We start from the raw sequence: 23,952 nt of genomic DNA, 5'->3' as shown, positions 1-23,952 counted from the left end.
TCTTTAACGTGCAGGCACACAAGTCTGAGCCCACGGTCCTACAGCATTTTCGGCTCCATCGAAAATTCAGCGGCTGCAGCCGGAATTGAATCCCACGACCTGCGGCTCAGCAGAGGAGTACGAGCCACTATAGACCACCGCGGCGGGGCAGGTATGCACGCAAGATTGCACTCTAGGAAAAAAAAAAAAAGGATTCCGCAGATACTTTGTACCACTGGAATCGATGTTGTGCGAAGCGTGCGGAAGGAAGAGAACTGGGTTGTAATTTTTTTTTATTGAGCGAAACGTTACTATAAGTCGCTAAAGTTGTGTACAAATGATAAAAAAAAACGCCAGACCTGCGCGGAACGCGCAGCACAGTCACAGCGGAAGCTGAAGAGCGGCAGAGCTTTTTCTGAACACAATTTGTATGACTGATTGAAGCGCACCTACTGGGTATACCCACTACCCCATAAATAATGATAATTTTGTGTTGTATTAGGCCGGCATTCACTGTGCTATCCTTCGTCCTCGTTCGGAGAAGCGTGGTATCCGCTTGCGGAATTTTGTGCAATTTATTTGTGCAGCGGCTGAGGACGATGAAGAATTATGCCTGAAGTTAGTATGCACCATATTTAATAGGTGATATAGACCACACGCTTTTGTGATGGGTTGGAACATTGGACGACCCGCTCGTTACGCAATTCGCATTGTGCGACGTCTGGTTGGTCCTTTGCTCTTCTAAAACGCTTTATTACTTACAATAATGCGATTCCTATCTCGACATCAAGCCTGTCTAAGGCAAATTCGCATTCGAGTTCTGAATAATTTTTTTTTCTTATTTCGTGCGCTCGTGGTGACGGACACAGGCGGCGGCGGACAACTGTACGGCGCAGCACTTGGTCCGTGTTGCGATTTCATAACAGCTTTCGCCGTAATGTACGCACAGACGTGTTGAACAGTCGCGTTAACTTATATGGGACCAGATAAGTTTACAGTTCCGTTACAATACCAAATACAGCACGGACATTACAAACACTGGAAACAGTGTAGTGATCAGCGCTCGTGTGTGTGTCGTGTCTCTCCTGTGTGGGGCGTGTTGCGCCGTTTCCGGATCTCTCCACTATACGGCGTGCCTCATCATATCGTTGTTTTGGAACGTAACACTCCAACATTTATCAGTTTTGCTTTTTACCGTGCTGGATAATAACGCGAAGCAATGTAAACGTGGATGAAACAGGTTTAGATGCGCTCTCAATGATTTCGAGTTGCCTCAGCGACAAAACAGCCAACTCCCCCGATCTTGTTTGGCCTCTCGGTTCGATACTTTTCGTAAACTTTCGGGCTGCCGATTTGATTGATTGATTGATTGATTGATTTGTGGGGTTTAACGTCCCAAAACCACCATTTGATTATGAGAGACGCCGTAGTGGAGGGCTCCGGAAAATTTTGACCACCTGGGGTTCTTTAACGTGCACCCAAATCTGAGTACACGGGCCTACAACATTTCCGCCTCCATCGGAAGGGCTGCCGATTTGGGCATGCGGCCTTAACAATACTCTTTGCGGTATGCATGCGCTGCGGGCCGGAAGACACTGAAGAAGCCGTTCTCTTGGCAAGAGAGAGCTGACGAGGGGCGGTTGGCTTTTGCGGAGGTGGCAATTTCGGGCCTTGTTTTTGTCTGTCCCTCCTCTTTTTTCTTTCGAGAGGAGCGCGGGCATCTTGCTCACGCAGTCGGTCGCGCACACTGTCCCTCAGGTACGGTGTGGGCCGGTCAGTTGCTTTTTCGAGGCCTGTGTGTCTCCCCGCTTCTTTTCTGTCCCCGACTTGGTCTCCTTTCTTCTCCGGCGCAATCTCTTTTGTCCATTGTTGTCCCCGCACCGCTATACACACGACCGTATAAGTGCGAGCCGTGCACGGTGGTGCTCCCCTTCGGTGGGACACGTGACGAATCAGGAAGTGCGCGTCCGTGTGGACGTTTGCGTATATACTGTGCGCGTAATTTTTCTTCCGTTTGGGTGTATACAGCGGGCCTGACAGGCTTTCACGTCGCTGCGCAGCCTGGTGCTGTGGCGTTGTACAGCGTGTATATAACTCGCGAGAATGTATGTACGTATGCGAATCGTGTTTACGTTGCAAACGCCTCGAGTTTTTTTTGAATTCGCCTGCGCGAGTCATTGAACCAAGTGCCGCCTGGCTGCCATTGGTTTTCCCTTGAACTATATTATAAGAGTTCCTCGCCGTGGTGGTCTAGTGGCTAAGGCACTCGGCTGCTGACGCTTAGGTCGCGGGATAGAATCCCTACTGTGGCGGCCGCATTTAAAATGAAGGTGAAAATGCTTGAGGCCCGTGGTCTTAGATTTGTGTGCATGTTAAAGAACCTCAGCTGATCAAAATTTCCGGAGCCCAGACTACGGCGTCTCTCATAATCATATGACGGTTTTGGGATGTTAAGCCCCAACAATAATTATTCTTGTGCGCCGTTCGTTTCAAAAAATGTGCGGCTGGTTAATGATATTTCTGCGTTTTTTAACTGTTGAAGGTATAGCTTGGAGATGATGTCTGTATTCTATAGTGATCGTGCCCGTCTGAAACAGTATGTGCAGGAGACGACGTAACGCATCGTTACCTGCGCTGCTGAAGACGAAAGTCGCTGATCTGTTGAGCTACGGAACTTGGGGTGTATGTCCTATAGGCTACGTTTCATCAACCGACCATGCGTATGTACGAACGATTCGTGACCCCTCATATAGTCTAGTGGCCGGTGCACGTCAATATGAGATAAAGTTAGGCCTGCGCCGTTCGTTTGCCGTGTCCTCTTGTGTGTGCGCCAGGGAACTCGATCTATAGTACTGCCACGAACCGGTTTGAAGTGTCGCGGGCTTATCTAACGAACCGACTTGTCACGTTCGGAAGCATAACAAGGCATATTGCTGCCTCACGTGTACGGTGGCGGCGCCAGGTGATAACGTATCCGTTTCGGCTCGGACCCTCCGCGTGGTCCCCGCGAAGGCGTTATTGAAAGATATATTTAGCTCAGTCGGCAAGCGCGAGTGATTCCGTTGAGACTAACTTAGTTGCAGCGAGAGCGCTTTAAAGTTCTTCGTAACGCGCCTTGTAATCTTCTCGAGGACTGCCGCCTGCGAAGGTGCAGCGGTTAAGATGCTCTGCTGCTGACTTTAAAGGTCGCGGATTCGATCCCAGCTGCGGCGGTCGCATTTCTCCGTAGCGGAAAGTTCCTTGTGCATACTTGTACCATGGCTCGAGACATTAGAAGGCACCGGAAGATGGTCGAAATTTCCGTAGCCCTCCACTACTACATTTTCTTCACAACAATGATCTATTTTTGAGACGCGAAGGCCCAACACTTATTCATCTTCTCGAGGACGGCTTTCGCCTTGGGACTCACTGTATAGCGCATGTTGTGGCCTCTTTCGTAATTGATGCGCAGAGGCCACGAGTACCCGAGTCTGTCTTAGGTCTCAAGATCTACAGCGGAAGCTACCATTCGCGATAGAGCAGTGTACATTCTGATTGGTAGAAGAATCGAAATCCACGGGGCAGCGATAACCACGTGGTATTGTTTGGAGTCATCTTCTTTAACATGCAGTACCAAAGATTATGGTGAGAAAGCGGCCCCGACACGAGGTCAGGCGGGTCATCTTCAATGGTCGATTGAAGATGATGCCGTCGTGACGGAAAGGAGGGCCTCGGAGATGTGTTGGCGGCCGCTCTACATATCGCGGATGCCACAACCAACAAGCTGGCGAGCCTGTATGTTTAAATAGGAGGTGATAAGAAAACGCATACGTGGCATCATGCTTATAAGAGACACCTAATGAAAGGCAAGGATTGCTCCCCGGTGTCTCTCTTATAAAGGGGTTTGACGGAATGTCTATAGCTTCTGAAATCAAGAGTTTGACAAAAGCTCGCCTGGTCGGGAGCAATCATGGTCAGAAGGTAAAAGCAATATGCTGACAAAAAAAACAAACAAAAAAATAGCACAGACGTTTTGGCTCCCGTACGGAGACCCTTTCACACACACACAAAAAACACTTCGTTACCTTAAAGACCACCTAGAGTGGGTATTACATAAGGGGTGGGAAACATGCAACCCACAAAACTTAAAATCACATGTGTGTGTGTGTGTGTGTGTGTGTGTGTGTGTGTGTGTGTGTGTGTGTGTGTGTGTGTGTGAAGGCCTCCGTAAGAACTGAAACGGCTGCGTTATCTTTAAGTGTTTTTTTGGGGGGGAGGTCGGTGTCTTGTTTTTACCTTTTGACCATCTAAAGCTTCTCACAGCGCAGGCTCCACGAGAGTGCGCATGCGCGTACTACCGTGACCCGGGCGTATATACGCTCTCCCACGGGTGAATGAATTATATAGAACGTCGGGGTGCCTCCGGGTGTTCACACGAAGATGACGTGAGACGGCGGCGCACTCTCTCTCTCTCGCTGCTGCCGGAAGAAAGGTTAGATAACGGCCGGCTCGCTCGCGATGGATCCATTGTAAAGCGCGCACCCGCACAGATAGATACTCGCACGTGCGTTCTCTGTGAAAGGGGGAACTGCCGCTGGGGCGGGTCGCGGGGAACGCGATCTGCTGACCTGGAAGGTGTACGCGCGGAGACGGCGTGAGTGAAGTAACCGCTTGCATGCTTCAGAAATAACCCCGCGCCGGTAAAATGGGCCTCCGTGCCGCGCGCGCACGCACGTGCGCACGCACACACACACACACACACACACACACACACACACACACACACACACACACACACACACACACACACACACACACACACACTCGCGCGCGTACGTCACGACACCGACGGCGCGTAAACGGGAGTTTTGGGCTGTAGTTGACTGAATGCGTGATTATTTAAAGACGATGGTCTTCCTTGGGATACTTCAACGCAAAAATTTTGGTCTGTCTGTGTGTTGGTGCCTGACTAACGATTCAGCCACCCGCGGCGAAAGCTTAACCACCCTTGCTCAGCGCCCACCATCTTGATGTGGTGGCTGCTTTTGTAGTTGGGAACATCATCAATAAAAAATATTAACTATATTAGATGCGCAACATCAATACGTAGGTGTTGGACAATGTGTCATTTTATTCAGAAAATGAATAGACACGTAATTCTAAAGACCATATTGTGTTTTACGCTGTGCTGACAGTGCGACGTTATGAGCTAAACAGCGGGTGTTTCCTACGCTTCGCAAAAATAAAATAAAAATTAGAGCCTTTAATTAAAACGACCCGGTGTTGCTTGCCACCTATCCGATGGCTGTGAGTTCTAAAAAAAAAAAACGTTTCGAACTAAACCTGTATCGTTGAGATTTTGGCGTCGTGGGCGTTGTGCAGAAATGAGTCCCTTGACGGTGTGCCGGTCACATCTCCATGGATTTCTATGAGCCGTTTTTCAATAACTGTTCTCTTTTGACCGTGTGTGATCAGCCGTTTCTGAATTGGCAGTCTGATCTTTTGTGGAGGTGACTTGTTATTTCACGGAACCGCGTTTCAAGGTTTTTCTGTGTATGTCTGCACGAGAGTCGTTGTTGCCTGTAGCAGCCGAGGTGTTGCGCTGGTAAGCGCGTGGGTGAATGTCCGATTCTGGGCATGGAGGAAAGAAACAGTTATGAAGGGATCATTGCGAAATGGGATAGACAAACAAAAGCAGTAGTATGTGAGGCACTGACGCACCTACCATCGCTTGCTCCCGTTTTTTCGGAATGGCATTTGCTCACAAAGCTTATCTTCTCTGGCACTTCTCCCCCCCCCCCCCCCCCCCCTTTCTGTGGTGATTTGTAAGATTATTAGATGATTTCGAAACTGTATACATGGTAGTTAGTTGCTTGCTCGAGAAGCTTGTTCATAAGCTATGTATGTATAATTGTCTAAGCCTGGCAATATGCATGGAGCGTACCTCTTCCGTCTATGTAGTGATGGTATTAGTTACAGCCGACGTATATACCGCAAGCAAACCTTTCTATATTATAAGTGTTCACGAAAGCCTTGCCCCGCCGTGGTGGTCTGGTGGCTAAGGTACCCTGCTGCTGACCTCCGGGTAGCGGGATCGAATCCCGGCTGCGGCGGCTGCATTTTCGACGGAGGTGAAGATGCTTAGGGCCCGTGTGCTCAGATTCGGGTGCGCGTTAAAGGACCCCAGGTGGTCGAAATTTCCGGAGCCCTCCACCACGGCGTCTCTCATAATTATATGGTAGTTTTGGGACGTTAAACCCCACATATCAATCAATCAACTAATCAATCGCGAAAGCCTTCTCGTGACTCAGAAGAACAGTGGTGGCTGGTGAAGGCTGCTCGCGTATACAGGCATCGAGGCGCTGCTGGAATCCGCTATTGCATCCATCCATGTATGCCGGTTCACGCGAGTACCGCCGAGACCCCGCCTCCTTTGTTGGGAGTGAATCGAACCCGCGACTTCCGGTTTAGTCTCGCAGCGCCCTCTCGCGATTGCACGTGCTTATAAGAGCATGAGCGATGATGGCGCGAGTTCGCTCTTTCTTTTTCTGTCGTCGTCGGCGTCGAGTTCGCTCTTTCTTTTTCTGTCGTCGTCGGCGTCGTCGCATTGCGCGCGCGTTTCATTGTTCGCTTCCGTCCGCGGCCCTTCTCGAGTGAACTGCTCTGGCGGGCGGGCCGCTGACCTCGCTGTCTTTCTGGTGCACGTGCTCGGGAGCCGTCTTTTTTTATTTTTTATTTTCACGCTGCCACTCGCGTCTACGCGTCGTTTCGCCCTCTCGAAGTGGACGGATGGACAGTAGGGGGCAACTCTCGGTAACGCCTTCGCACGTGAATACCGTTTGTGACGTCGTATTATTACGTGGCGGCTCTTGTGAGAACGTCATGATCGGCACTCAGCTTCTTAAACACTTTTTTTTTAATTGCGCCAGTTGGCCTTGAGTTTGCTAACGTGATGGGATGACATAAATGACTAGTATACATGTGTACAATAATTGTGGGGTGTAACGTCGCACAAAGCGACTAGTATAGGTCTCGTAGACTAGAGGTAAGGTGAGGTAAACTGCGACAAATATGTTAAAATAGTGACCATTTGATTTTATTTGACTCCTTACATATAAACATCAATGCAGAAATATTTTTTGGGGTACAAGGTATGTGCTACGTAAGTATTGCCGTGTTAGCCCCGCCGCGGTGGTCTAGTGGCTAAGGTACTCGGCTGCTGACCCGCAGGGCGCGGGTTCGAATCCCGGCTGCGGCGGCTGCATTTCCGATGGAGGCGGAAATGTTGTAGGCCCGTGTGCTCAGATTTGGGTGCACGTTAAAGAACCCCAGGTGGTCTAAATTTCCGGAGTCCTCCACTACGGCGTCTCTCATAATCATATAGTGGTTTTGGGACGTTAAACCCCACATATCAATCAGTATTGCCGTGTTATTTTAAAAATAAATTGAAAAATGCTCCGGTGGTATAATTTTCCCTCAACCTGTGGGGCAAAACGAGGCGCTACGTGGGGCAAAACGAGACAGTGTAAAAAAAAAATGATTCCTTAAGTTTTTGCAGTAGAAATACTTGAAATTCACTCGTTGGGCCCCTAAGCAGTCTTAAGCAGCCCTGTTCTTGGACTAAATGCTTTGAATATAGACAAAACATGGTATTGTGTTGCTCTGAAACTCTGTGCAGTCTTTCTTTGTGCTAATGTTGTATTTTGTTCAACGTTTGCACCACGTTTGACTATTTAACAATCGGAGGCTAGATATGTCTTGACGTATCTTCCTTCACTTTTTTTTTTGACGTTTTGATGCAGAACTACTCGGGCGTTTCATGGATTTTAACTTCGTCTGCCGTGCTTTGTGAGGCAATGAATTAAGATAGTGTTACATTCAGATTTTCTGGTGTTTTTGTTTTTTTTTTCAATTATGGTAATGGAGAAACGTCGTTAAGAATCAATACCGAGACGTGTTTGTGCACGACTTGACTTGGTAGATTCCTCCACTTTTTTATGCGTCTCTTGAGAGCACGCTCAGAAACATAGAATAACCTCGACGCAGCGCAAATGGAGGGAGTCATGTCCTGAACGGCAATCAGGGCTTTTTAATGTCGTTTTCCTCCCAAGAAGCTCTATATTATATTCTCCTGTGTATGTCCAAACCCCTCTAAACAAAGTAATATAATATATAATGTGTGTAAGTTAATGATTAAATCAATAAGACTCTCTCTCTCTCTAATGAATTGATTGGATGGCATTTTGTTGTGTTTTGCTCCTCTCACTCTCACATGCCAACATTAAAAAAAATTCCTCTGTCCCTGGGAACCAAACGAACCTAACTTTTGGTGGTATGTAGCTCGTAGTCTAAAGTAACAACATACAAGTTTACGTTCCTGTACTGACGCAGGAGACTGAGCCGTTTCATCCACGGATTCGAAAATTCGGCATAGTAGAATTTCGACCATTTTTTTTTTGTTTGACGGGTCACGAATACACTGACACCAGCCGCGTAATTTATCTCGCGCGAACGCCGTGAGCAATCAATAACTCTGACACATAAAAAGGTAGTCAAGGACCAGCACTTATCGCTGGAAAAAAGAAACAAAGTACTTCAATTGTATCAGCTACAGAGACCGGCAAAGTCAAAACGTCGCGTTTTGCCCCATGTCACACTTTAACCCTACCCTACCCTAATATACGTGCCAATGCGGTATTATAAAGGTGGCAAATAGAGGTCTTGTAGACCAATACGTGCCGTACGGCCAGTACGGTGTTTCCGCGATTATCGTATGGTGTTGCCGTCGCCTTTAATTACGGAATCGCTTGGATCCATTCTGGCGTTTTAAGTGTAATACACTTTATAAGCGACCCCAAACCATCCACCGCCGTCGGCGGCGTCCGCAGTCTTCTCTCTATCTTTAAAAGAAAGAGGACTTGGCGGGCCGCAGCGCGACGCTCTACCGAATAAGCCACGGACGCGACGCTGATAGTCCCCCTCCCCCTTCGCTCGCTCCTCCGCTCTCCTCGCTCGCTGCAGCTGCGCGCGCACCCCTATCTCTCGCGCGCCCGCCTTCTCTCTCAGTCTCCCGTCGAGAGCGGGTCGTGAGGAGGAGTAAAGTTAAAATCCGTTGGCATTCGCCAGTGAGTTAACGTAAACTCCCCCGTGTGATCAAATTGCGATTCCCAGGAACCATTACACCATAAAGACACCATTGTGTGATTAATAAATATAATAGTGCGAATTAATAAATACCCCTCATAGCATCACCCCGTGTATTCGCACTTAACCATGTTCACCCTCGGGGAAATGCTTGGGAGTTTTTTGTTGCTTCATTTGCAACTTAATTGGAAAGCTAATGAGTTCGTTCGTGGGAAACAAAAGGGAAAGAGAGAGGTGAACAGAAACGGTGTTCGTGTTCATCGCGCGGAGTACTGAATTGCCACACACGTGACACTCTTTAAAGAGACGTTAACTCTCTTAACTCTCTCATGGGTGAGTCATTGTGGCCAAAAGAGTTAACGAGTCTCCTTAAAGGGAGTCAAACCCTCTGTGAGTCAAGACTGACCGACAAGAGTAATTTTTTTTTTCTTAGATTGTAGCTCAACGCTCTGTCCTTATAAGTGTCACGTAATCAATTCTACCGGCACGTACAGCAGACCGATAAACACGGTACACAAATAGAACACGCCAACGGCACTGCGCGTGTTGTTATACATACCCGCGATGCAAACTTTGTCCGCACGCGAGTTGTGTATAAGTTTATGCGCACGCGGAGTTATTATACAGCCCGCGGATTGGAGTCGAGCCGTCGCCCGTGCAAGTGATCCGACCGCAGGGGACGAAGTGTTAGCGGGTTGAGCCCCGGTATAACTCCCGCGCACTCGCTCACGGCGTTATGGCCGCGTTGCGTGTTATCTGGCGTCTTGACAGGCTGCCTGCTTGTTCTTCTTATTGTACTTCTTCCTTACTTCTTCTCTAACTTCTACTTTATACTTCTTCTTCGCTCACTTCTTTCTATTTACTTCCCGCGTTGCGTGTTATCTGGCGTCTTGACGGGCTGCCTGCTTGTTCTTCTTCTTATTGCACTTCTTCCTTACTTCTTCTCTAACTTCTACTTTATGCTTCTTCTTTGCTCACTTCTTTCTATTTACTTCCCGCGTTGCGTGTTATCTGGCGTCTTGACGGGCTGCCTGCTTGTTCTTCTTCTTGTTGCACTTCTTCCTTACTTCTTCTCTAACTTCTACTTTATGCTTCTTCTTCGCTCACTTCTTTTTGTTTACTTCTTCTTTGTTCCGTGCATGGGAGCGATGCGAGCAGCGCGCGCCAAGTGGGATGGGAAAAAGGAAGTCGGCCCCGCTAGCTCCTCTCGTTGATGCTGCCTCCCGGGGCTTTCCTCGCTTGTCTACCCGAGTGTTGTTGCCTTGATCCTCGTTTGTGCGTTATGTGTATGTATATTTCTTTTTCTGTGTGTGCTTCTTTTGTTGGGAGGATTTCGTGTTCTCCCTTTCGTGCGTAGCATATATGAGAGTTGCGTAACGCCGCTGAAGCGCTCGCTGCCGGTGTACTTGTCCGATGATCGGAGTTTGATCACTCGTGCAGCGCGAGTATGTAGGCCGCTGACGTTGGTCTGTTCTTTCTTTCTTTCTTTCTTTCTTTCTTTCTTTCTTTCTTTCTTTCTTTCTTTCTTTCTTTCTTTCTTTCTTTCTTTCTTTCTTTCTTTCTTTCTTCACTTCAGTGCATTTACCCTAAGTGCCTCCTTAAAGAGACATTACGGAAGGGCTCTGTTAACAGTCTTTTTTTTTTCACGAGATTGCGCTGTAATTTCATATCGATTAATTACATTTTGTTCAGAGAAGCACGGTTATAGTTAATAGCGCCAGTGTCAAGCAGGAAGGCCATTCCAGTCTTTGGCAGTACAGAAGCGCGCAATATGAAGGTTATCGAATGAGCGTCGACCAAGAACTACATCAGTGCCGCGTCCCAAAATACTCCTTTGAGGGGAGGGTGGTATCACGCTCACTCTTTTTGCTGTTCTTTAAGCTCCGTATTAGGAAACTAGTTAAACGATGCAGTGCCAAGCACACACCAGCTTTAACGCGTCTTTTCCAGCGATTTCGTAGTCGTCCGAGGAGATGATAGCCCACGAAGAGAGCACTTGATCGCAACGAATGTGAGGTTCAAAATAGAGAGCAAGGGTGCGGAGTTCGTTGTATATAGGGGCGGTCTTTGTAGCATGCAACAGCCAACAAGGGAGAGAAGAATGCGCAATCTTCATTTTTGCAGTTATGATAGGTGACTCTATAGGTCCCCGGGACGTGAGGCGGGTTAACGCTCGTTCGATAACCTTCATTTTTGCGCGTGAGTGTATACGTGGGTTGAACGAGGCAAAGAAGTTCGGGCACGAGGGTGCGCGAGTTGCCGCGAATGACTTTTCGTTCATTATTTCTTTTTTGCGATTCGATACGTCTGTCCGGCCTATGTATTAGCTGCGATGCAGGGCTACATTTGTGAAGGGTCGCGGATTCGATTCCGGTTACGCAGTGGGAAGCGAAGTTGTAGATGCCCGCGTAATGTGGGATCTCGGCGTACGTTAAGCAACGCAATATGGACGAAATTTTCCGGAGCCCTCCACCGCACGATGCTTCATAATCGCATCGTGCTTTGTGAGTTCAAAACCACACAAATTTATACTACATTTGATGCGTCGACTCGACATCGTTTCGTAGATTCGCGTTGACACGATGAATCGCCAGAGCTTCCTAATCGCGCCCGGGTGCTACCAGAAGTTATGAGGAGATGTTAGGTTGTCCGAATGGGGGGCGCTCGCTTAATGGAAGTTCACTCGAGTGACGTCACCGGGACACGTCACTGGATGACGTGATCGTGCACTGTATAGTTAGGCTTCGGAACGACTGTCGTCATCAAGTGCGCATGCGTGCCTTACTAATGGATGCAAACTGTGGGACGCCTTTATAGCTTGATTGCACGTGCGACACGCAAAGTGCAACTGTTACGCTCGCTCTCGTAGGAAAATGGTTCGCATCTGTCAGAAGAGGAGGGGGGGGGGGGGGGGGGCGTTGCCCTAGAGGACGACGTTTTTTTCCTCATCGTCGACTTGTTTGGAGATTGCCGTGACGGCACACACCGTGGAACGATTTGGATGGTGTATTAATTACGCGTGCTGTGTCTGTGCTGCGTACAAGGTTAAAAGCGCTATCGACAGCCGTTATGATCGAAAGAAGGGGGAATATAATTTGCGCCAGCCTCACTGTTTCTAAGGCGACGACGTCCTTGCGAAACCGCGTGCGCTCAAGGCTCAACTAAGCGTGAGGTCAGATTACGGAGCTCACACCGTTTAAGAACGTGTGGTTTGCCAATTTGGCATTCCAAACTACGGCGAGGATCGGTGCACGCCTGAGAGAGGCGGGGAGACGGTGCTATATAGCACGTGTTCTGATGTCCACGTGACTTCTTACGCCTGCACGACGATGTTTGGCGGTGGAAGGACGCGGAGTGGCAAAGTAGCTCGGACTTAGTCTTCAGTTTGTTTCTCTCTTTTTCTTTCTTTTTCCCAACTCTGCTGTTTTTTTTCTTTGCGTGTCTACAGCTGATGTTCCCACCGTTTGCAGATGATGTCTGACTAAGGCTCAAAGACAGCACGAGAGTTAAGATTGTTGCGCAAGTGCGGCAGTATGGCGGACAGACTATGACATAGATAATGAAGGTCGGTGCAATCCACCCGAAGTCGACTCGATGACAATTTTTCTCGACATCCGACGGAATGAGAAAAGGAGCACTCGTCTCTCTGTGCCGCTTGTTTTACTTCGCACCGTTACGTGCTGTAGCTTTTTTGGAACGAAGAACGAAGTAGACGCGGTTAGCGACTGTCCGTCAGTTTCGTCATTGGTCCAAAAGTTTCGCGCATCACAGTCACGTGGCGTGGAGTATGCCAAATATGTAGGTCAAACCTGTACGCCGATCTGTTTGTCGTCTCATTCGCGCCGCGCGTACAAACCGACTATCGAACTGGCCGAAGTCAAAGCGCTACTCTAATGTCGGATATCGAGATACATGTGTCCTCTGTGTTATAATCGAACTTCCTCCTCATCTATGTGGCGACTCGACGCGGTGAATGCTTTATTGCTGTCCAGAAGGGCATATAGCATAGAATCGTGCTTGCAGAATTTGGTGCGGACAAGTTGATTCATTGTGAAACTTTCTTTTTTTTTTGGGGGGGGGGGGGGAGCGCTTTGAAGCGCGCGGACAGAGAGACACTAAATAGACACGACGGATCCGCCCCCACGTGTTTCATAGCGCTGCATCCTAAAAAAAGGTTTTACCGAGAAACTGCGCCCGTTGCGGCCGCGTTTCGATCAAAGCAAGTACTATATATGGGTGCCCGTGTGATTTAGGTGCTAGTTAAAAAACCGCATGTTGTCGAAATTCCACTATATGGTGTGTCTCATAATCATATAGGGGTTTTGGGACGGAAAACCCCGACAAACATTATAGTCGACTCTCGTTAATTCAAGCTCGTATAGGGACCTCTGACTTTTGTTAGAAATATCACGAAGTTTGAATTATGGGAAGTTCTGAGATATATCATTATGGGTGATCGAGCTGACGCTATATACACATTATGATTAGGCATTGATTTCATGAGAATGTAAATTTTTTCAAGCGTTTTTTAACTCTAACCGCACGCAATGAACAAATAGCAGAGATGTAAGGTCTACAGGTGTATCGGGGATATACTGCTGATCAGAACTTATAAAGAAATGGTACCGTTGCTGTCTTATATTCTTTGCTTTTGTTTCTTTATACAAGACTCTTTCTATAGCGTACTCCTAACTACGTTTCTAGAAACACCGGCTCAATCAGTCAATGAATCAATTAGTTAGTTTCCTCGCTGATTGTCATCCTTCTTCCCATTAGTAATCCAAACGTTCCTCGCTTATATGTCAACCGCTGGCCAATAATAGGTTTATCCGCGTTGAAGTCCGCACCTTCGAAAATGTGACGCCCTTTCACGAGTTTTGCTGGGTGAATATCCCGGTATTTTATTGCAGTTTGCGTTGTAGTATATACTCCACCATACTTTAAGCGCCGTTTGAGACGCCGACCGAACGGACATCTGCTCTTGTTTCGCAATTGTAACACACACACGCACAGCTCAGGGCATGCAAGCCGTCAGAACATTTATGTTTCTTTTCTGTATTTGTTTTGTTTTGTTTTAGGGGTGGCCCAGTTTATTAGAACTGATTTGATTGATATGTGGGGTTTAACGTCCCAGAACCACCATATGATTATGAGAGACGCCGCCGTGGAGGGCTCCGGAAATTTAGACCACCTGGGGTTCTTTAACGTGCGCCCAAATCTGAACACACGGGCCTACAGCATTTTCGCCTGCAACGAATATGCAGCTGCCGCAGCCGGTATTTGATCCCGTGACCTGCGGGTCAGCAGCCGAGCATATACCTTAGCCCCGCCGCGGTGGTGTAGTGGCTAAGGTACTCGGCTGCTAACCCGCAGGTCGCGGGATCGAATCCCGGCTGCGGCGGCTGCATTTCCGATGGAGGCAAAAATGCTGTAGGCCCGTGTGCTCAGATTTGGGTGCACGTTAAAGAACCCCAGGTGGTAGAAATTTCCGGAGCCCTCCACTACGGCGTCTCTCATAATCATGTGGTGGTTTTGGGACGTTAAACCTCACATATCAATCAATCAATTACCTTAGCCGCTAGACCTCCGCGGCGGGGGAATTTATTAGAACTCTTTTCCTCGTTCCCAATGCGTGGAGCCTACTGCTCATTTGCATATCTGTAATGACGGTGGCTGTTTTTCTTCAAATAAAGGCGAAAAAAATCTGTTTACGCAAAACGTGCTGGAGCTTGTCGCTTGGTTTCACCACCAGAGCCACGTGTAAGTTTCCCTTGTAGCAATATGGGCTTTTCGGTGACACCGTTATAGTTGAGCAGGCTGCTGGTTTTTATCGAGGAAAACTAGTTTCACAATTTCCCCGCCGCGGTGGTCTAGTGGCGATAAAGTACCCGGCTGCTGAACCGCAGGTCGCGGGATCGAATCCCGGCTGCGGCGGCTACATTGTCGATAGAGGCGAAAATGCTGTAGGCACGTGTGCTCAGATTTGGGTGTACGTCAAATAACCCCCAGAGCTGAAACCTGAAGACTTACAAAGAGGGTTCAGCTTAAATTGAGGACGACGCAGCGAGCGATGGAAAGAAAAATGGAAGGTGTAATCTTAAGAGACAAGAAAATAGCAGAGTGGATTATGGAACAAACGGGGGTTAAGGATATCATAGTTAAAACCATGAAGAGAAAATGGACATTTGCCGGACATGTAGCGCGTAGACAGGATAACCGCTGGTCATTAAGGGTAACTAACTGGATTCCCAGAGAAGGCAAACAAGTCAGGGGGAGACAGAAGGTTAGGTGGGCAGATGAGATTAAGAAGTTTGCTGGTATAAATCGGCCGCAGCAAGCACAGCACCGGGTTAACTGGCGGAACTTGGGAGAGGCCTTTGTTCTGCATTGGACGTAGTCAGGCTGATGATGATGATGATGATGAATAACCCCCGATGGTCGAAATTTTCGAATCACACCACTACGACGTCTCTTATAATCATATGGTGGCTTTGGGACGTAAAACCCCACAAATCAATAAATTAGGTTTACAATCATGCAAATAGCACGCGTTACTCGTCCTGTATGACGCTACGTAAACTGTATAAATACCAAGCTAAACACCCTGACGGTTCTATAATGGAAGCCCTTACGCGTTTAAGTAGTATTGGCAAACCGTTTGGTTAACTTGAGGGAATGACGTATACAGTTGACGCGAACGTAATTGCGCGCTTTTAACGATAGGTAGTTTTTCCGGTCGGGAGGGCAGGGGGGGGGGGGGTGGATTTTCAGTCTCACATACATTGTGGAGGTTGTTTTCTTTAGTACTATGCCAACGGGGGAGAAAGGGCGGGACATTGATGAAACTTGCCTCCTCCTCCTCTCCTAACAAAGTGCTCGCGCATGGATATGCTCCTAACCGATGCTTCCTCTCCACACCCATTCACACGAAGTAGATGACACGCTGCTAATTAACTATGGCAGGAAGAGCCAAGATGAAGGGTATACAGTGAGATAAAGACAAGACTTCGACGGTATACCCGTACATACTGATCTCGTCGCTTCCCATGTGCCCTACTTTGGGTTGCGTAAGCAGCGATGAACTGTACCGCAAATTAGCCTCGCTTTATCACTCTCTACGCTCGAGTCCGCGTTATGGACACTTACGCCGGTGGTGGCGACGGCACAAGCCTCTTCGCAGTCGGTGCAAGTGGCCGTCGGGTGTTCCGCATGCATTATCCGCCAACGCGGGGATCGATTATTTCCTTCGTCTTTGGGACCTGTCCCTTATCCGCTTTTTGTTTTCCCTTTCTTGGCTTGTTTGCTTACGCCAAAGCATGTCTTAGCGTAGCCCATTGCGCCACTTGATTTGCGAACGCAAAGTGGCGTTAACCTGGACTACCACCGCCCTTTACTTGCAGCACTGATCAGTCCTGGCTCTGCTGTTGTCCGATTGATTGCTGATGCTAGCTAAAGTCGCCTCGTGTTGCCATATGTTGGCGAATTTGATAATAACTCTCAGGGTTTCACGTTCCAGAACTATGGTGTGATTACGAAAGATGCCGTATAGTTGAAGGTTCCGGAAAATCCGACGGCCTGCATGTGTTCTTTAACGTGCGCCCAAGGACCTCAAGCATTCTATAGCTGCCTCCATAGTTATTGTGGCCGCGTTGCGGCGGGTATTTGATCCGGCGAGCTTCGGGTCTGCAGTAGAGTGCCACATCCACCAGTTTAGACCGGTTGCTGCTGGCTAATGATGATGAGTGTTGGCTGAATGTATGTTGACTTTTCCGTAGACTGCATCGTAACAGTCACCTCGTCTCGTAGGGTAGCCAACCGAGCCAAGCTTGGCTAACCTCCCTGTCTTTCTTCTCTATTTATCTCTCTCTCTCTCTCTCTCGTCTCTATTCGCTCTATACTCGGTCATTCGCTTTCACGACCATAAGGTGGCAACCGGAATTCATTCTTACTGATTTTTCTTCCCTAAAATTTTTAATATGTGCTCGTGTATCGTCGGTGAGCTTTCCTATACTCGCATCTACGCGATTGGCGACTCACCCGCGCTCTTGGCGAGCGTGTCCGCCTCGGTGGAGCTTTTAGTGTGATCGGTTGTTGCTGACTCCGAAAGGTCGCGTGTTCGATTCCGGCAGCGACGGTCACATTTCGATTGAGGCGAAACGGTAGAGACCAGTGTACTGTGCTATGTCGGTGCACTATAGATGGTCAAAAGTTCCGGAGCCCTCCACTCTACAGCCTCTCTCGTAATCATATCGTGGTTTCGGGACGTTAAACCCCAGATATTAATACATTTTCGTGTGTGACACCTTCTCGTGGTGGCTCTCGCTTTAAACGCGAAAGTACGCAGGAGCTTTGCCTAATCCCGGTGCGCCTGAGAAAACGAAGAAAGTTCGAGAAAGTTCGAAGAAGTATATACATGGGCAAGAAGGCGACATGTGGGGGAAAGACAACTCTCAGGAAAAGCGAGGAGTTCTTTCAGTGGGGAAGGGTGTTTGTGTTGGAGCCGGAAAGGAGGACGAACGAATCACTGTCGGAAGGGGGTAAGGAGGTTTCGGAAACGGCTTGACCTGACTTTCGTCCTAGTTTCCTACTTGCGCCTTTTTATTCTCTCTTTTTTTTTTTCCTGTCGCTCGTCCGTCCGGCGTTTTCGCTCGCTCTTTTTATCTGCTCCTTGTCTGCCCCACCTCCTCTTCTCCCCTCGGCCGATTACTACTTTCTCCCGCGCTCTCACCCTCATTTTATTGTTTGTTGCCGTGGGTGTTGTTGCTCTCCGCGTGGTCGGGTGGTCGCTGCTCTGCGGTCGTACCGCGCATGCATTTGTTTTTCACTCCGCCGATCGTGCAAGCAGCGTTGTTGGCCTGTCTTGCTTATTTCTTTTTCTTGTTTACACATAACTGTAGCAGCCGTTCTCCATATCTCTCTCGTGAGCTGATCGAATGGCCACCCACTGGCCTGGCCTAGCTAGCCACCTGCTGACACGCTCACCAGGTGGGTTGGTCGCCATTTGCATCGTCCCCTGTCTCCTACTTAATTCATGCGCTTTCTTGATTCTTTTGTGTGCTTTCCCCTTGTGTTTCGCAAGCGACGAAGGCTTCGCCGTGCTCTCTTGATCCATATATTCTCCCGCGAGCTGTCGGAGGTGTTAGTGGTATTAATTCCTTCTCGCGTCGGCCATAGCCTCAGTCGCTTTGGGACGCCTACATCGTTCTTTCGTTGCAATTTCAGCCTTGTCTCAATGCTTCTTCAATTGTCTGAGCTCGGCATTTTTGCCAGTCACTCACTCACTCATTCACGCACACACCAAAAGGAGGAGAGAGAGAGGGAACACTTTTGTACGACAATACGTTGCCCATCCGCACTCGAACCGTCCGGCCCTGCTCCCACCGGCCTGCAGAAATTAGGCGCCCTCTTTTTCTGACCACTACGGCCATCACCACCGGAACCGTCAAACGGCTAATTAACTTGCTTACTTTTGGTGTTCTTAAAGCGCGAACTTTGAAAGTTTCAGCAGGACGCGTTGTCGTTGCTTAGCTTCCTGGATGTGACGGTATCCTGTGTACAGGTGAGAAATCTTTAAAAAATAATTAAATAGGTGCGTGCATATATAGGAGGAGATGCATGTTAGATAATCGCAGGTGACAAGTGTGGCGTGATTCATATGCGTGTCGGCTTTGGGACCCCTAAAGACCAGCATGATAATAATAATAATAATAATAATAATAATAATAATAATAATAATAATAATAATAATAATAATAATAATAATAATAATAATAACGATAATTTAATTGTGCCACGTGCTTGTACTTCAACGTGCCAGTTGACGACGCAGAACACCTTTTTTTCCGCGTGCTGCGTCAGAAATCTCGTGGGTGCGGAGCCGGAAGTTTCGGGAACGCGCGCGGTCAGTCGGGCCAAGGCATCGCGCAGTCACCGCGCGCTCGAGGGGTGCTATACGCTTGCGAATTTGAGTTTTTTTTTCTTCACATCGCGAAAGATGCCACCGCGCATCAAAGGAAGCTGACGCCTCTGTGTGACAGCTTCGGCCCTCGAGACGCAGCGTGGTGCCTTCGGCCCTTTGATAAAATATGCGTGCGCCTCTGCAAACCTGGGACGCGCTGGCAGCGCTTGTTTCCGGAAGCGCATCGAATGTATAAGGACGTGGTGATGATCGAGGAAGGAAGCAGTCTGTCTCGTCACATGTATACGGCACCGAGACCACTTTTTAGGGGCGAAACACCCGAGTGTCTACTACGCCTGTCCGTTGTGCGTGGTATGGTGACGGCAATGAAGAATAAGCGTGTTTCGGACCACACACTCTACTTTCTGTCGTCGCAGCACAGCACGTGCAAGGTACGGACCATACGTCATGACAATGACGGTGATTTTCGATGGAGAATAAGCCCGTTCCAGACCACATATTCTCGTATGAAAACGATCCTGGGAGAGCGCTCTCGCCCGCGACAGGCAAAGAGGCAACGCCAACTGGCTGCTACTCAGGCGTCTCATCATAATCATATTGTGGTTTCGGGACGTTAAACCCCGCATATCAATCAATCGTCGGGATTCGTACTTACGATCATTCAGTCATCACGCGCCTACACTATAACCGCTATGCATTCTACGGCACTGCCAGGAAGGAGACAGGTTTATGTAGGGATCTATGGGTCGTTTGCACATGGCACGACCATTTCTGCAGATACTCGAAAAAAAAGAGGGGGGGGGGAGTGCTTTCCTGCTTTGGATGGATGGATGGATGTATCCGGCTGTGCCTTTTAGATAGGGTGGTGACTCGCGCCACCTAGTCATAAAGTTAAGTACTATCACTGTGTTAAAGGATTGAATTTCACTCGCGCCTCGATTGTAGCCACCAATCAGTTAGCCTCCTCCTGGTTATTTCCACCCGTTTAAAGTCTATTTTGCCTTCACTGTCCCTAAACCACAAGGCTTTGAGAAATGCGGCGCCATTGGAGTCCTTTACGGAACATTATCAAATGTTCAGCCGTTTCCTCCTTCTCCTCAAGGAGAAAAGCGCCCTCTTGCCGTGCTGTGTGCAAGCTTTGGGAGACACTTTGTCCCTTGGAGGAGAAAAGCGCCATTTTCGGAGTAACTCTGCCGTAGCTACCCCGGAAAACATTTTAGAGTGATTCGCTTCGGCCACTCGTCGTGGTTCACTTGGTGGATATGCGTGAATGTTTTATTTCTTTCTCGCTTTTCTGATATATTTATTCCATGTCTGTAACAGGGGTAGGCGCCGTCGACCCACACTTCATGGTTCGCTTCTTGGAGATGCTTGGGTGTTTTATTTCTTTCTCATTTTTCTGATAGACCTATTCCAAGTCTGCAACAGGGGTATAGGTGCCGTCGACATAGTGAAACGCTTGTAGCGATGTCGCAGCACACAGGCTCCGCCCCTGCAGCTCAAAGCTCGCCACCGCCTTCTGTGATGACGTGACAACTGGCACAACAGCTGCAAAGCTGCCTCCGGGCGCAACGCGTCGAAGTAGGAGGGAGGAGGTCGAATCTAGAACTCGAATAAAGACGTATTTCGAATAATTTTGCATGAAGGAAAACTATGCATCTCAAAACAACGATCAGGCATGCCGCGTTGTGGTGAGGTTGATTGTTTCGCCACCCGGGGTTCTTCGACGTGTTCGTGGGTGTTTTTGCTATTTCGCTCGCATTTAAGATCGGTCGCCGTTGCCGGGGAATCGAACACTTGACCATGTCGCCACGAGCCGATATTTGGGCCGATACTTGGGGCGACATTGGCCGTATACGGCGAACGCTGCACGGCGTATACCTGTGCGCCGCGCGTGAAGCTTTGTTGCGTGCGAAGGTGATGGCACCTGCTTAATTGTCCTATATAAGCATTTGGTATATTCGGCCGCTCGGGGTCCTTTGTATTATACGTTGATCATCAGTGGCGATGCACCGCAGTGCGAACAATGGAGTGGTGGAGATGCAATGTGCCCCGAGCTTGGGGGAGCGGTATATACAGGATGGTCGTGCGTATACAGTCATCAAAGGCGCATACGTGAGTGTACATACGTACGAACACGCACATACACAGAAGCGCGTATTAACGCGCACAGAATACGCAACTGCCGCACCGGTATACCATAGCGCGGCCGATTACGTATAGCGTCCGTGCTTATGAGCGGCACATACCTTAGAGTTTCCTAATATACACTAGAGGGAACTCTGGCGCTAGTGTCTACGGGAGCTGCAACGCACGGCGCTTCAGCGAGCATGAGAATGATGGGTAGTACACACATTTGTCTACTCTTCGTACTTCTGGCCTGCTTCTGGCTCCGTGTGTGTCCGTGTGGCTTGGAGCTGTTTTCCCACGAAACAAAAATCGGCAAATGTTCAGCGGTTGAGCTTCACCACCTTATTATTTTGGACTTTTACCTTTCCAAATCGGGTCACCAAGTTCGAAAGGGTTGAATCTTTTTTTCGAAACAAAATCGGAACACGGCAATAAACGAAGCCGCAAGTACGAAGACTAGGCAAAATGCGTGTACTACCCATAATTCCCATGGTCGCCGAACGACCGCAGCGCCAGAGTCCCCTCTAGTTGATATTGGGAAACTCTATGACACATACACAGGCGCGCATATGTGCGCACACACATTCAAACGCTCTCGCTCCGTTGCGCTCAGCCGCGCTATAACTTCAGGTATGTACCCGCTCTATATGCTTATCTGATCGATGTCATCGGAGGCGGCGAGATTTGTTTCTCTCGCGAGGGAGTGAGTTTGCGTGTGCACGGCGGAGCAGTGCTGCACGTGTCTTGCAGGGTCATTTCCGTGTTGGCGAGTGTGGGAAGAAAAGAAAACGCTCGCTGATGTGCGCCTCTCTATGGCGGTCGATCGTCCGGGTTTCTTCCGCCTTGCCCTTCACCATGGGCGCGACGCAGTCGATCGGCCGACCCGATCGCCGCGTAGCCTGTGAGAATTTGTCTCGGCTAGTCTGAATCTGACTACGGGGTTGCCACATCTCCCCCGCCGAATCTTTTTCGCGTAACAGATATTGTAATTGATTGATTGATTGATATGTGGGGTTTAACGTCCCAAACCCACTACATGATTATGAGAGACGCCGTAGTGGAGGGCTCCAGAAATTTAGACCACCTGCGGTTCTTTAACGTGCACCCAAATCTGAGCACAGATTGTCCTGTCCGGCCTTTGTCGTCACTATACTATCGTGACGAGACGTCGCTTACCGTAACAAAAATAGCCGTTGCGTGTCGCCATCTTTCGTAATGAAGGCGGTTGCTCCGTTGAAATAAAATTTCAACGGCTTGGTTTTTCGCATTGCCATTCGCGCAGCAATATCGGCGCGTTCTTCAGTCCCAGAAGAAGAGATAGAAAAACAACACGTTTAATTGGTGTCGCAGCCCCATTAAAGGGACGCTAATTCGGAAGAATGGCTTTGTTTAGGTCCATAAACTGTACTCTGAGAACTGTATTGCCACGAGTTTCACTATCATGAATTTGTTATTAGCGCAGAGAATCAATGCTGATGTTTAAATTTTAATTCTGTATTGAAATTAATGTGCGTGACGTCGAAAAGTTCAAATTGTGTTTTTTATATATTTTCGCGACATTGGCTCGATGATTTTTTCTGAAAATTCGTACGCTGTAGGTTCATGGCACCCACAGATGACAATGTACTTCATTTTAATTGATTAGAAGCTACGTAGGACCCACTAGATGCCTTCGAAATTTATGACGTCACCGTGTTTGGTGGGGAAACCTCAGGGTGGCGTCTCCACTCTCATTTTCTTTTCGCGAGCTTTCTCGTCTGCCAAGCATCTTCTTGTGGTAACAGTGGTGTTTCCGGGATCGTGAAATAGTACTTTATTGATACGCGTAAAAACGTTTTTATCTGAAGTGTCCCTTTAGTATATACTTCGTGCTCTATGGGGACTCTCGGCATGTCGTCTACGCCTTGCCTTGTGTCACGTGGTCACGCGGAGGTCAATGCAGAGTGAAAACACAGCTAACACTGCACAAGACCAGTGCGAAATGAACTAAGAAGGCTTGATGAAATACAAAGTACAGAAATAAGCTAGGAATAATAACCATAGTGTGCATAAAATAGGCGAAAACGCTTGTGAAACAACCGGCTGATACCCGCGCCGCCCATTAGAGGGCGCCACTGACTCGGCAAACGTGCGATTGCCAAGGGAATGAATCAAGAGGTTCCTCCGGTTTTCATGGTGGTAGAGCTGCAATGAGAGCAGGATTATATAACTGCGCTAAGACGCGTACAAAAGGACGACATTGCCCGTCTGATTCTATCATACTCCGAGTTTAAAGAACGCTGATTGGAAGCGCAGCTGGGCACATGCGAAAGCGGCGATGCTTCGAACCATTGACAGTGTACGAAGACATGTCATGGCCAGCGATGGTGTTCTTGGCACCGTCTTCATTCATTGATTTTGGTTTCTTCGGCGTGAAACCTCATAAAATGGGCGTGCCCTCTTTCTTTCTTTCTTTCTTTCTTTCTTTCTTTCTTTCTTTCTTTCTTTCTTTCTTTTTTTGTTTCTTTCTTTCTTGCTTGCTTTATTTATTTATTGCTTGCTTGCTCCCCCCCCCCCCTTTTTTTTTGCAGGTAGGACTGGAGTTGCCAGTTCTTTGTATAATAAGCGGATTTGGGCTTCTAATTATAGCAGAGTCGCTTGGAGAATTTTCCGTCGCTTGTCGCAATTTTTTTTTACCTATTCGAATTTTGCCAGCAAATATCGTTATCTTAGTGAGCATGGCGTTCACAAGTAACGCCTTTGTCGATGACTTCGAGTGCATGGTTGGGTGTGCTCGTTGGAGGAATCAATCTATGTTAATC

At 48.4% G+C, this 23,952-nt stretch overlaps 1 protein-coding gene across 6 annotated transcripts in view; it reads left to right on the top strand.

Moving 5' to 3' along the window:
- Positions 1-23,952, top strand: part of LOC119181726 (membralin) — a 225,328-nt gene that overhangs the window by 16,990 nt on the left and 184,386 nt on the right. For 2 of the 6 annotated variants that reach the window (XM_075875604.1, XM_075875602.1), the window contains exon 2: positions 15-151. The exons of the other annotated variants lie outside the window; for them this stretch is intronic. The gene's annotated coding sequence lies outside the window, so the exon portion shown is untranslated. The remainder of the gene's footprint in view (positions 1-14; positions 152-23,952) is intronic. 6 annotated transcript variants of the gene reach the window in all.

The sequence above is a fragment of the Rhipicephalus microplus genome, chromosome 10 (genome assembly GCF_043290135.1).
Source record: "Rhipicephalus microplus isolate Deutch F79 chromosome 10, USDA_Rmic, whole genome shotgun sequence".
Lineage (NCBI taxonomy): Eukaryota > Metazoa > Arthropoda > Arachnida > Ixodida > Ixodidae > Rhipicephalus > Rhipicephalus microplus.
The sequence above is the reverse complement of the archived record's forward strand: the minus strand, read 5'-3'. Positions and strand labels throughout refer to the sequence as shown.